The sequence below is a fragment of the Salminus brasiliensis genome, chromosome 23 (assembly GCF_030463535.1).
Source record: "Salminus brasiliensis chromosome 23, fSalBra1.hap2, whole genome shotgun sequence".
Classification (NCBI taxonomy): Eukaryota; Metazoa; Chordata; class Actinopteri; order Characiformes; family Bryconidae; genus Salminus; species Salminus brasiliensis.
In genome coordinates, this window is record NC_132900.1 from 26,284,801 (window position 1) to 26,299,741 (window position 14,941).

At 42.7% G+C, this 14,941-nt stretch overlaps 1 protein-coding gene across 5 annotated transcripts in view; it reads right to left on the reverse strand.

Annotated features, from left to right (window-relative positions):
• The window catches only part of dlgap1a (discs, large (Drosophila) homolog-associated protein 1a), a 195,791-nt gene that overhangs the window by 141,513 nt on the left and 39,337 nt on the right, over nt 1-14,941 (reverse strand). The gene's annotated exons all lie outside the window — the stretch shown is intronic.

Below are 14,941 nucleotides of genomic sequence, written 5' to 3' on the forward strand. Positions count from 1 at the left end.
GTATTACCTAACAATATCTTGGATTGAGGCTGCTCCACCACCTCTGTTGTCTACCACCGTGAAACGGCTCCCTGTTCATCACTGACTATTGTAATTCAATGGAAACTCTTCTCAATCTCTGAGCAGACAGATAGCAAATCAGCATTCGCATTTAAGCCCCTGCATTTGCATATCAATCCCCCAATCAGTGTCGACTCGCAAGGATTTGATTATGCGGCCTCAGCAGGAGCCGTAATATTTCAGACAAGTGTCACTGGCTTTGATCGTTAGATGTTGCCTCTGACGTATCTTAAATTGTAAAACCAGCAATTCCCAAATCTGCCCTGATGTGTCAGACCAGGCATGCAAGAGCAGGGAATCACAGCGGGAGTTCCATGCGTCTACACTGAGGGTGACATAATGAGTGATTGTAGGATAAAAGATAAAATATAAGCCAGCAACAGATCAAATAAACCAGTGATGGATTAAATACACCAGTACAAGGTAAACTTGGCCAGTAACACATAGAATACACCATCAACATCTAAAATACGCCAGCAACTAAACCAGGTGCAAGTAACATAGTAAACAAGGAAGAAGTAAACTAAATCAGTAACAGATAAAATGAACCAGTATAAGACAAAGTAAACCAGTAAACACAGAAAATATACCGATATCAGACAAAATACACCAGTAAAAGACAGGGTACACCAATAACAGAAAAAAAACGCCAGTTACAGAGAAAGTATGCTAGTAGTAAGTACATTAGTGAAAGACAAAATATACCAGTGAAGGATAAAATACACCAGTTACAGAAAAGGTGTACCAGTAACAGACAAACGACACAGGAAAAAGACAAAATATGCCAGTTTAAGACAACAGATGCACCAGTAACACACATAATATATCAGTAACAGACCAGTAACAAGTAAACCAGTAACAAAGAACACTAGTAAAAGACAAAATATACATAAAAGATCACATACACTAGTTACAGAAAAAGGGCACCAGCAACAGACACCAGTAACAAAGTAAACCAGCAACAGACACCAATAACAAGGTAAACCAGCAACAGATAAAATGCACCAGTATACCAGGAGAGACTAAATACACCTCTAAGAGACAAAGTACATCAGTAACAGACAATGTAGACCGGTAATAAACTACATCACTAAGAGATAAAGTACAAAGTAAACCAGAAACATACAAGGTAAACCAGTAAAAGACAAAATACACCAGTAACAGAAAAGGCATACCAGTGGCAAGATATACCAGTTAAAAAAAAGACAAGATATGCCAGTTAAAGTTAAATGCACCAGTAGCACACAACATATACCAGTAGCAGACACCAGTAACAAAGGAAGTACATCAGTACCAAAGTACGGCAATAACAAAGAACACTAGTGAAAGTCAAAATATACCAGTAAAGGATAAAATACACTAGTTACAGAAAAAGGCATCAGTACCAGACAAACTACACAGGAAAAGACAAAATATGCCACTTAAAGACAAACAGACCAGAAACAGACCAGTAATAGACAAAATATACCAGTAGCAGACAAAGTAAACCAGTAACAAATAATTCAAATTTTTTTGTGTCCACCTTTCTGGTGTACAGTTCCGACTCTAGCTCATGAGCTGATGCCCAGTTTTAGTTCCCCATCTTATAGACCTCCATCAGTGGTCAGTTTCAGACCACAGAGCCGCTCCTGGCTGGATAGTTTGAGTGGTGGACCCACTCTGAACCTAGAAGCAACACAACATCTGGTCAACAGTGGTCCTGAGGACAGAAACTGACCAATAATGGACGTGGTTGGGGAGGCTGATACACTGTGCATGACAACAGATGAGCTACAGTATGTAACTGTGGTCTGTAATAGTGGACCAGCTGTATAAGGTAGGTGGTGCTCCTAGAGCGGACAGTGAGTGGAAGCACAAGGTTGGTGTTTCTAATAAAGTGTCCAGCACAATGTCCTTCAGTAACACTCTAACATAATATGCCTGAACAGCTCAGCTCTCGACAGGATCTCAGTAGAATAACATGGATTTCCCACACACTTCAAACACTGTTTAAATGAGGGTGAACCCATCTGGCTGTGTGCAGGTAATTAAACACACTGCCTCAGATGCACAAGCCTCTACTGACCTGACATTAAGCGCTGTGTGTGTGTGTGTTTGTCTGTGTGTGTGTGTGTGTGCTTGTTTACTTTGCTGCCATCAAGTGATTACAGAGATATCAGGCTTTGAAGACACAGCGACACCGAAACAACGACCCCAGGGCCAAACAGAACGATTGCCTACCAGCAACCTAAATATAATATCATATATAGTAATACACACAGGTACAGTAAAGGCATCACACACACACACACACCGATGCACAGATAAGGCCTCATTTTTTGGCCTTAGCTTCATGTGTGAAAGTCAGTTCCTTCTTTGTTACTGGTCTAGTGGGAATAAGCACTCCTGGCTTGGATGACACAGGTGGGACGTCTTGCATTAGGTGGCAGAAAGGGTTTAATATATAGGTTAACAGGCATCAATGGCCTGTGGGGAACCAATGTTACGCCGCTGGGGGGCACTCAATATGCGAGAAGTCCATTCTCTGTACACCTTCATTACGGCAGCTCTAGAACATCCCGCATCCACCCATCGTCTGGTACCCTATTATCATGCCCTTTGCTCGTGACCCTCAATTTGCTCTCTGCTACAACTGACTGGTGTGCTCGCTTATTTATACATGCAGCACAGCCAGTCGTCATGTAGCATCTGTGACGCCCCGTGCCGAGTTCATTCCAAACCGGGGGTGATCATAAGAGTCTGATATGACTGTGACAGTTGGTGAAGGGTGGTAGCATCTCGGAAACCACAAACTTCGTGGGATGCTCTAGAGCCATTGTAGTGAAGGTGTATTGAGAATGGACTTTTCCCACTTTATGTGCCTCCTAACAGCATAACATTGGTGACCCATGGGCCATTGATGACAGAGGGGAACAACGACCCTGGCGAGTGGTACAGAGGTATCAATAAGCCACAGTTGAGCACTTAACCTTTATAATGAACACCCTCCCATGTTACGACGTCTCGTCGTCTCGCTCTCGTGTGTCATTCAAGCCAAGGGTGGTTATTCCTACTATTAGGTAGGTGGTCATAATATGACTGTGTTAGTGTGTCTATATATTTAATTGTTTCTGTATCCATGATTTTAGGTCTGGTACATGTTAATGACCTCTTGTCTCATTTGACTGCACTGTATTTTACTTAAATGAGGCACAATACTCAAACTGTGCCTCAGTTCTCAAACAAGCTGCATATGAAACTGAAGATAATTCCATTGTTGAGATATTTGCACCCCCTACTGTACTACCTAGAGTGAGTGTGTGTGTGTGTGTGTGTGTGTGTGTGTGTGTGTGCATGTGAAGGAGATTGATGGAGATAATTCCTGCTTGTAAATCGGTTACCTGATTGGTGTTTGTGTAAAACACATGAAAGCAGTGAGCTACAGCAGAGAAGGAGGCTGCAGGACCATGAGAGCGTAGCGTTACTGATGTATGGCAGTGCCTCAGGCCACCCAGAAAATGACTGCCCCGTGATAATGCAATATGTTCCCTTCTGTAGCACCGACTGCCTTTCTCCACACGCCACACTCACACAGCCGTCCACTTTTTGATGCTCTGAGCTGGGATTATGACCAGAGATCTGAGGCCAGAGATCTTTTCCACTACAGCTGTCTGAATCTACAATGAACCATGGTAGCAAAAGGGATTTCCATAAGTGTCAGCATCCTTTTGTGGCTCCTGGAAAAAAATGAACCAATCACTTACATCTGTCAGTACATTCTCATGCTCCCAAAGACTCTTCTGCACTTCACTTCATAAAATTAAACAATGGTATTTTCTTTAAAGAGTACATCACTGACCAGATTTAGCTACAGTCGACCATTGCAGCCCAAACTACCTAAGCTAACATCAGCAGATGCATGTAAAAAGCTAGCACTAACACTCAGGCCATGTTAATAATAAAACTAGCTGAGCCATTTAAGGTGGTAGTACACACACACACACACACACACACATTAGTGTACTAGGGGCAGTGAGCACGCACACACCTGGAGCAGTGGGCAGCCAACTTAGCACCCGGGGAGCAGTTGGGGGTTAGGTGCCTTACTCTTGCTCCCCCCCATTTTTACCTGCCGGTAGGGTTAGCTATAGGATTCGAACCGATGACCTTCAGGTTAGAGTAGTGGGCCTAAGACAGGAAGGTCAATGGTTCGAATCTTATAGCTAACCCCATTCGAGCCACTAGCAGAGCCATTTGAAAAGCTAACACTATGTAGCTAGCCCATGTAAAAACTTAACACTTGTAAAGCCATGTAAAAAGATAACGGCAGCTTAGCCATGTATAAAGATAACACCAATTGAACCTCTTAAAGTTAACTATCCAAGCTATTTAAAAAGCTAACACCAGCTGAACCATGAAAGAAGCTAACACTGTCAGTACATATAAAGAATAACACTAGCTAAGGTATTTTAAAAAACGCTAAAACCTGGTGAGTCATGTAAAATTAACATTAGCAGACTTATTTACAAACTGAGCCATGTTAAAAGCTAACATCAGCTAAGCTGTGTAGAAAAAGTTGAGTTGAAGTTGAGTTGAGTGCGCTCCAGTAGCTCCAACATTTCTAAACATTTCCAAAAAAAAAAAAACAGTTTGCTAAAGACTTGGGAGTTTACTACTGATTTCATTATTATTTACGGGTGTTTTTTGGTGAATCTAACCACTAAGTCCCACTTTGTATGTCCCAGGTTAGCACTGTTAGCATTGTTCCAGATTAGCATTGTTAACAATACCAGTTCCTAACCACAATATATGGTATTTTGTGTATCTAAAGACCATGGAAACGCGTCCACAGATAAAAGTTTGTGCGTAATGTGCGTATAGGACCGAATTTATATGCCGGATAGATAGGAGTGCTAATTAACTGTATAACACCACTCCTTTTGCTAATGTTGATGTGCGGTGCGGCCATCTTGGATTTTGAAGACGGGGTTGGTGAGGCACTCTCGACTTTCCAAGTAGCGTTCCAGCGGAAATCCAACATTCCAGCAAATTCCAACATCCCAATTCAAATGGAGACAAAGCTAACACTTGTCATGTAAAAAAAAAGCTAATGCTAGCAGGGCTATTTTCCAGGGGTTACAAAATGTCCACCGTTGCATTTTTTTTTTTTTTTATTAAAATAGCTAGAAATACTTGAACCACTGAATCCACACCTCTCTTATCACCCTTTAAAGGAAGTATCGTAGTAGATTCGTAGTTTTTGTAGCTATCAGAAGCTGTAATCTGTAGTTAATCAGGTGCACTGTGCTGAAAAAAATCAATCATCTTAATTTACATAATTATGTAAATGAGGTGATATGCTAGTCACACTAGTAACATCAAACCCGATGTGTCTCTTGAAATGGCAGCGAAGCTGAAGCTAAACGCTGTGTTAATTTTCTTTCATTTCAAGGGCGACTGCGTGTCCGTGAGGAGGGTGGAGAGGTTTTTCCAGGAGTCGTTATTCTCTGCTCTTTGTATTACTTTTCAAACACAGCTGGAAATTAGAGTGCGGTTTGTGCTTATCTGTGTGTGTGTGTGTGTGTGTGTGTGTGTGTGTGTTAGGGGGGTGGGGTGTTGAGGGTGGGCAGCAGCATCTGTCAGGGTTCAGTGTGTGAAGTGGAGTCAGATGTTGCTAACAAACATCCCGGCATCAGCAGCACCTCAGCGCGGGAGTGATTCGTGGCAGCGTAGTTGCGGGGGCTAATTTTTGTTAGTCAAAGTTCATCTGAGCGTTTTTACTGGTGGGAGACGGGCCCGGTCAGCGATGGGGAACGCGCTGAAGGTGACCTGACAACAAAGCAGAAGGAAATCAAGCAGGTCCTGTAAATCAAACCAGAGTGTGGAGTGTGGAGTACACAGCGGACTGATTTCCAATGGGGCTCCATGATTGGCTGACAGTTGTTAGTTCTTTTGTTTATTATTATTATTATTATTATTATTATCTCATACCCTAAGAATGAGCGATCATAATACTTATAATATTACATATACTTATTTTTTACTAGTTAAAAAAATACCCGGGCCCCAAGTGGTCCAGCGGATTAAGGCACTGTCACTATGAACAGAGGGTTGCTGGTTCGAATCCCAGTCTTGCTGCTAGCCATCGGCAGCCGAGGCCCAGAATGGGCACAACTGCCCTTGCCCTCTCCAGGGTGAGTAGATGGCACTCTCTCCCCTGCATCGCTTTGTTGCAGTGCTGGCCGTCACTGGCGTCTGCAGGCTGGTGCGTTGGAGCCGGGTAGGAGGCATGTGTTGGTCCGCCCTCACTAGTGTCAGGGGAGAGTACGTACGGGTTGAGTAACTGGCAGTCCATATTGAAAGAAAATGGGTGATTTTTTTTATTTTTATTCAATTGTTTTTAAATAAAATAAAAACATCTGAAATTCGTAGTACAATGATTTTTATTTAAAATTAGCAGGACTATTTACTATTTAAAATTAAAATGTGAGTAAAATGATCTGATCTGCATTTTCATACTCATTTTTTATCAATTTTATACTGATAAAATGCTCTGCCAAACCTGGATACCTGCGCCCCCTAGTGGTTTAAAAAGATTCCTAATGCTGCCTCAACTGATGATGAAATATTTTTCCCTTTATTACGTAGCAGAAGGCAGCGATCTTCCAACTGCTGACATTTGACTCCCAATGGTCATCTCAGCAACATACGAAGCAGGAAGCCTCTGATTGGCTCCTGTCTACCCTCACTGAGTCCCACCTCCACACACAAGTCTAATTATCGACGCAGTATTGTGTGCATTCATTGCAAGAACATTTAAACAGTCACGTCCAATAGATCAGAGTGTGGTTCTTTGAGGTGTTAACATTCAAGCATGTTGCGTTCATTTCATGGTAACTAGTTTTGTGTTACCGGCCTATTATATATGATATATAGTAATTCATATATTATCACATTACGTTTTGGTAGATCTTTAATACAGTTTTTAACTTCTATTTGCTATTGAAAATGGCCTGGGAGCCTTATTGGCCTGAGCTGATGTGCCTATATGTTTCATATGAGTACCGATGTGTACCTAATGTGACCCATTTGCATTTGTATATCACATATCGATATGCAATAACATCAGACCATGACTGGAACACCCAAGTGTGGCCTCTCAGACTGCACGCCTGTAGCAGAAATATAGCCTTTTCTCAGTTATGACCTGGAGCAGAGAGAGAGAATTTGACCGGAACACAACAGAAGGGTTAAAACCTGAGAAAATCCATAAAACTATTACTAATTCAGCTCAACAGCCGATAAACTCCCTCCCACTGCTCCTCTAGAACATCACCACATCTTACCACCGTGCAGTATCTCCTCAATGCTACCAGCTTCTCCGAGCTAAAACCCTGAGCGCAGAAATAGGCTTTATTAGCTAAATTCAAGGCACAGGTTTTATTTTAGCACCTGCTCAGCTGAGAGAAAGAGAGATCGAGAGAGGGGGGTGGGGGGGGGGGGGGCTTGCACACAGGTGTGAAGCAGAACGAGAGCGAGTGTGTGTGTGTGTTGTGTGTGTGTGTGTGTGCATGTGTGTATCGTGGATGAGTAGCGTGTAGGAGTGGGCTACAGAGAGGTGTGAGAACAGATAGTCCAGCGGCTCTCCCGTGGGAAGTGGCCTGTGATTTCAGGATCAATAGGCCTCTCAGCTGGACGACTAAAACAACCGTAGGAAAACGGGCTGGTTCTACGGGGAGGCGCCCCGGGAGCAGCTGGAGTCGAAGGAAAAGAGAAAAAGAGATGAGGAAAGGGCCCCAGCTGCACCAGAATACTACATTTTTCTTTGTTCAGCCTCAGAGACTACAGTTCTGCACATCAGAACCAAACCCTCAAGCAACTACACTGAAATCTAACTACAGGGATCGGTCGGCCATAACATTAAACCCACTCAAGTGGTGGAGCGAACGATATTTTAGCTTATCTGCTTACAGTGGCATCAAGTGAACAGGCAGTTCTTAAAGTTGATGTGTTGGAAGCAGGAAAAATGGGACAAACTGTGATGGCTAGACGACTGGCAGGTCTTGTGGAGTGTTCCCGGTACGCAGTGGTCAGTCAGTACCTACCAAAGTGCTCCAAGGAAGGACTATAAGGAGCTATGAACCGGCGACAGGGTCCTGGACGCCTCAGACTCACTGAAGCCATGAATCCATGGAGGCCCCAACTCACAACTTACAGGACTTTCAGAGGTCTGGTCTTATCCATGGGTCAGAGCTGTTTTGGTGGCACAAGGGGAACCTTACAATATTAGGCAGTTGGTTTTAATGTTAAAGCTGATGACTGTACTCTGTTTTTTTGATAAAATGGCCAGTGAGGTAGGTATAAAACAATAAACTGGCAGGTGTATGAAATTTAGGTGTAAAATCGCACTGAGGAATCCAAAAAAAGGTGCACGAGAGGATGTGACACAGTGACCTTATACATATTCGCACATAAATGTCCCTTATCGCATGTCATATTGTGCGGCTTCATCGCACATCTCTTTTCTGGCCCGTCTCACTGTGCTGCGGCCTTTCTGTGCGTCTGCAGTCGTGCCGCACTCGAGAAGAATCTTATGAAGGGTCTTGACTTTGCGCTTTATCTGGAATCCACTCAATCCTCCCTCATTCAATTACAGAGCTCCCCAAAGCTACCTGCCAGTTCTCAGCTATGGAGCAGAGAGTGTAGCCCGTTCTGAAAAATATCCAGCCATTTCTGACCCATCAAGCAAATGAATGACTGTTATTGTGGATCGACGTTCAGCTTGTGTAACAGCGAGACTATAAAAAGGTCCCATGAATAGCTAGTGTCTCTGAATGAGCTCTCATCTCCAGCAGTTTGAGATGAGTAAGAGAGAAGCTGCACACACCACACATACACACACAGACCCGGCTCTGTGCGCTGCACCTACCACTGAGGAATGGCACAGAGTGGGCGGGCAGACTGGCACCTTGCTGACGCCAGTCTCCTTGCACACACACACACGCTTGTTTTAATGCCGTGTCAGGATGTACCTATATGTAATAATATGCCCTGTATGTGTTATATACAAGTACCTACTGTATATATAATAATATGCCCTGTATGTCATATACAAGTACCTATATGTAATAATATGCCCTGTTTGTGTTATATACACGTACCTATATGTAATTATATGCCCTGTATGTTATATACAAGTACCTACTGTATATGTAATAATATGCCCTGTATTTGTTATATATAAGTACCTATATATAATAATGTGCCCTGTATGTTATATACAAGTACCTATATGTAATAATATGCCCTGTTTGTGTTATATACACGTACCTATATGTAATTATATGCCCTGTATGTTATATACAAGTACCTACTGTATATGTAATAATATGCCCTGTATTTGTTATATATAAGTACCTATATATAATAATGTGCCCTGTATGTTATATACAAGTACCTATATGTAATAATATGCCCTGTTTGTGTTATATACAAGTAGATAAATGAAATAATATGCTCTGTTTGTGTTATATACAAGTACCTACATGTAATAATATACCATGTTTGTGTTATATACAAGTTCCTATATGTAATAATATGCCCTGTTATTGTAATATATGAGTACCTATATGTAATAATATGCCCTGTTTGTGTTATATACAAGCACCTATATATGGAAATATGCCCTGTATGTGTTATATATCAGTACCTATATGTAATATACCCTGTTTGTGTTATATACAAGTTCCTAAATGTAATAATATGCCATATTTGTGTTATATACAAGTACCTATATGTAATATTATGCCCTGTATGTTTAATATGCAACTACTTGTATTGTAGTAATATAAAAATATTAATAAGAATAAAATATAATATATATAAGTACATATATGTATTATTCCCTGTATGTATTAAATATATATGTAATACACAATGTAATACACAATATGCCCTGCATGTTTGTTATATATCAGTGCCTATTTGTAATAATAATAATTCCTGCATGTATTAAATAATATTATAATAAGGAATAAGGACATTTATGTAATAATATTTCCTCTACTTGTTATAAGTATCTACGTAATAATATGCCTGCATGCATTTCAAGCACTCATATGTAATAATATGCGAGTTTGTGTATACATTATAATATTTCCTGTATGTATTATAAGGACTTACATGTAATTCCCTGTACTATACATATGTTACATAAGTTATGTATACATAAGTTATTCTTAATATGCATAAATATTACTTATAATGACATGGCCTGTTTGTGTTATACATAAATACCTATATGCAATAATATGCTCTTTATTTTTCATATATGATTACCTTTATGTAATATGTACTCATATGTAATATAAGTACCCACATGTAATAATATGTATTATGCCATGTACCTATATATGATACACACACACACACACAGCTGGATCACCCAAGTGTGGCCTCTCAGACTGCATGGCTGTAACAGAAATATGACTTTCCTCAGTTATGACCTGGTGTAGCTCTGGGTTGCTGTGACAACCAGTGAGGAATAAATGGCAGTGTACACTGCAGTGTGTAAGTAATTGGACAGCGTGTTGGCTTGCCTCTGTACTCCAACACATTGCTTTTGGAATGAAACAATGACTGTGAGGTTGAAGTGCAGAATGTCAGCTTTAGTTTGAGGTTGCTTGCTTGACATCCATATCTTGTAGTGTGTAGGAATTTACACAAGTAACTGGGCAGTGGTTTCCTTGGTGACCAAGTGAATGCTAGAGAGTGTAAGGGCTAGAGTTGACGTGGTGCGGAGGTCTCCAACCTCTTCAAGCAGTGAGGCACAGGCCCACAAGAGGACAGAGAATGGCCCAGCGGAGTAAGAAGCTTTCATGATGACCAGAGGATCACTGGTTCGAATCCCATTCATGCTGCTAGCCATCTGCAGATGGGGTCAAGAGAGGGCACAGTTGGTCTTGCTCACTCCGGGGGGAGGTAGATGGCACTTTCTCCCCACATCACTCCAGTGCAATGCTGGCTGATGCATTAGAGCCAGGTACACCGCACTTTCCGGTTGCCTGGTGACGTTGCATCAGCAGCAGTTCGGACAAAGAGGCGATGGCTGGCTCAGCAGTGTCAGAGGAGGTGTGTGTCGGCCTTCGCCCTCCCAGTGTTGGTAGCTTTGCATGTAATAGGGGGAGAATATGTATGGGTTTGGGTAACTGGCGATCCAAATTGTGGAGAAAATGGGCAAAAAACCCTGTAAATTCCTTCATGTATGACGCGTTAGGTATTAAATAGTATATAATAACTCTCATGATCATCACCACTGCAGAGGCAATAAATGCCTGGTCAGGCAGTGTGTGTTAGTCCTCCTCTAGCCCTTTATCAGCCTTCAGTTCTGACCACACAACCACTCCCGACTTGATGTTTTTGGGTGGTGGAGCCACTCACAACCTAGCAGTGACACTGAGGTGTGTAGAAACCCCAGCAATACTGCAGTGCCTGATGCACTCGCTCACACACTACCATAACAATGTCACTGCTGCACTGAAAAGCTACTGTGGTGGTATCTTTACAATGATGGATGGTGTAGTGTGGGGGCTGCAACAGATGGGCTTCTTTATAGCCTGTGACTGTAAACCTACAACATGCACCTAAATGGCAGGTGTTTCTGATAAAATGGCCAATGACTGGAGCTACAAAGTAGGTGTACACAAGTAGGACACACACACACACACACACACACACACAAATACACACACCTGCAAAACCCCACCTCATCACATGTAAAGACAAAATGGGCCCCGGAGCCCCTGTAATGATGCGACTGCATTAACCCCCAAAGCCTGGAGCTTTAGCCCAGCAGGGTGCTTCACCTGACCCTGCAGTCCACATTCTCTCTGAGTGCGGTGTAAATGAGTCAGCCTGGCTCCAGCGTGTAATTACAGCCCCTCCTCATTCCAGATGAAAAAGAACACTCTAGGGAGCACTGGATGCTTTCTATAGGTACAGCATGCACTGAAACTTCCGGCTGATGACTCACGGGCCGAGCACGACGTTGATGTCTGGAAGCTCAGGCATTGTGGGATACGCTGCCACCATAGTGCGCTCATTATAGTGGTGCTGCTACTGTATGCCCATGACAATTCTCGAATACATATATTAGGGCTGATGCGATTAGTCGCCACTGTCAATGACATCAACGTTGAAACATCGCACTAACGTCAACATTTTAACACGTTGGGCCCCGGGTGGTCCATAGGACTAAGGCGCTGTCACCATGATCAGGGGATCACTGGCCCCCGAGAGAACACAACTGGCATTGCACTATCCAGGGTAGGTAGATGGTGCTCTCCCCCGACATGGCTTCATTGCTGTGCTGGCTGTCACTGGCGTCTACAGGCTGGTGCGTTGGAGCCAGGTATGCTAAGTACATGGGGGACTACGTATGAGTTGGGTAATTGGCAGTTCCAATCTGGGAAAATCTGATTTAAAAAAATATAATAATCTGACGCTTTGTTTTAACATTATTTTATTTTTTTCATGACTTTAGCTTATTAGGTCTTTAAAAGACTTCAATTCACATAACAAATGTTTTTCCTCAACAACTACGTAATAGCTCCATGAGGTCAGGCGGTTCTGGCTCCAGTCTGGTCGGCTCCATTCAAAGCTACAGTTTTAAAAATGAGCTGGGGCTGCAAACTAGATTTTAGAAGTTTCCAAACACCCAAAGGCATCGAGAGTAGGTAAGAAAAAGCATTAAACAGGAAGGTGGTTTTGCATGCCACAATGCATATGCATACCAAAGAGAGGTCACATAGGTGCTATTCTAGACGACGGACCACCAGAAGCTGCAAAACCACCGCAACTGTTGTCTATTCATGTGTATTCAGGCTGGTTCGCACCTAGTGCGGACGTGGCACGGTGCATGCTCACTTTTACCCAATTATGCTGCTAAGACGTACTGTAAACAAAGCCACTGACAGTAGATTTTGGTGTGAAACGCTCCGTTTTGGAGAAACCTACCATGAGCCTAATAGCTATGAACGCTCCCTCATAGAAAGTTATATTACACCAAATGGTCAGAAACACACTGCCTGAGGCCTGAGACACCATTTTACCATAGTTTTGTGAAGATATTTTTAAAAATCCATTCATGCCAGAGATGTACATCCAGTGTTTGACCATCATCAGCATTATATATGAATCTCAGAAGACAAATGTACCGGTTCACTGGTGGGTTTGGCTAGTAAATCAAGTGGCTGTATTTGTGTTGTAGTAAGGCCTGGATCTATTCACCACCACTGTAAAGAGAGTCAGTAGGATTCTTTACAAAGTACCAGAGTTTCACACCACATCCAACTTTGAATACTGGTGGAATACCAGTATCTCCTTTAAAAAGCCTCAAAAAGCCTATGGCCTGCCGGTGGGCCAAAGTGTCCATACAAACTATCACCAAAGAATCGCCCCACCAGGCACAGGCCCACAAGAGGACAGAGAATGGCCCAGCGGAGTAAGAAGCTTTCATGATGACCAGAGGATCACTGGTTCGAATCCCATTCATGCTGCTAGCCATCTGCAGATGGGGTCAAGAGAGGGCACAGTTGGTCTTGCTCACTCCGGGGGGAGGTAGATGGCACTTTCTCCCCACATCACTCCAGTGCAATGCTGGCTGATGCATTAGAGCCAGGTACACCGCACTTTCCGATTGCCTGGTGACGTTGCATCAGCAGCAGTTCGGACAAAGAGGCGATGGCTGGCTCAGCAGTGTCAGAGGAGGTGTGTGTCGGCCTTCACCCTCCCAGTGTTGGTAGCTTTGCATGTAATAGGGGGAGAATATGTATGGGTTTGGGTAACTGGCGATCCAAATTGTGGAGAAAATGGGCAAAAAACCCTGTAAATTCCTTCATGTATGACGCGTTAGGTATTAAATAGTATATAATAACTCAATACATACAAACTATCACCAAAGAATCGCCCCACCAGTTTGTACAGAAGTCTCTGTAGTTACTGAGTAGTACACCTTAGTGTGTGATAAGCCTAGTTAAGAGTGCACCTATGTAAAATTATTAATGAAAGAGAGCAGAACAAACCCCCTTACCTCCACACTGGTCATTATTTGTTTAAAAGAACAGTTATTTTGAACCATTTCTATTGCTCTACAGTTTTGGACAGCAGTGCTGTACTGTAATTAGGTAGAATTTCAACAGCATGGCTCCAAGCCTCGAACCACATCCAGCCAGATTAAATCATGGATTTCTCTCTCTTGTCATTCTCTCTCGCTTTTCTGGTGATCATGGGGGATTTGACAAAGCCTTGCCGGTATTAATTGCCTTTGTTCCTCTGTAGCTCCACATCAATGTCAAAATGTCACAATGTAAATAACAAAAGCATGGCAGCTCCGGTGGGCCGCCTTTTTCCGCCGATGCTGCGCGCATGAAAGTGTAACAGCAATGCTGTGGAACTGCTTCTAATCCCTGCCAGTTACTGGGCATACTGGGGTGGAAGAGAGAAAAACATGGAGTTGATCAATTAGATAAACAACAGCAGCAACACTTACAGTCAAGGCATGTTAATACAGCCAACAGTGTCCAATAGGATCGTCTTAATTTTATGTTAAGTCATTTAAGTCATGTAAAACAATTAGGACACCCCGTGAAAGACTTCCATATTTAGCATCTACACTGATGTGCAAGGTAGGAAACCCTTGCAAAACTTAAGGTTCTTCTGTTCAAAGCTTGCTGTTCCAGAAGTCTTTGCCTAGGTGTTCTCTATAGCAAACGGATGTTGCCCTGAAGTTGCCCTGAGTGACTGACGGACGAACATTACTGAAACGAGCCTCCTGTTTGCCAAGAAGAGACATTTCTGGTCTGAGGACTACATTTAGCCACAAGGCTAACAAGTATCTGTGCTG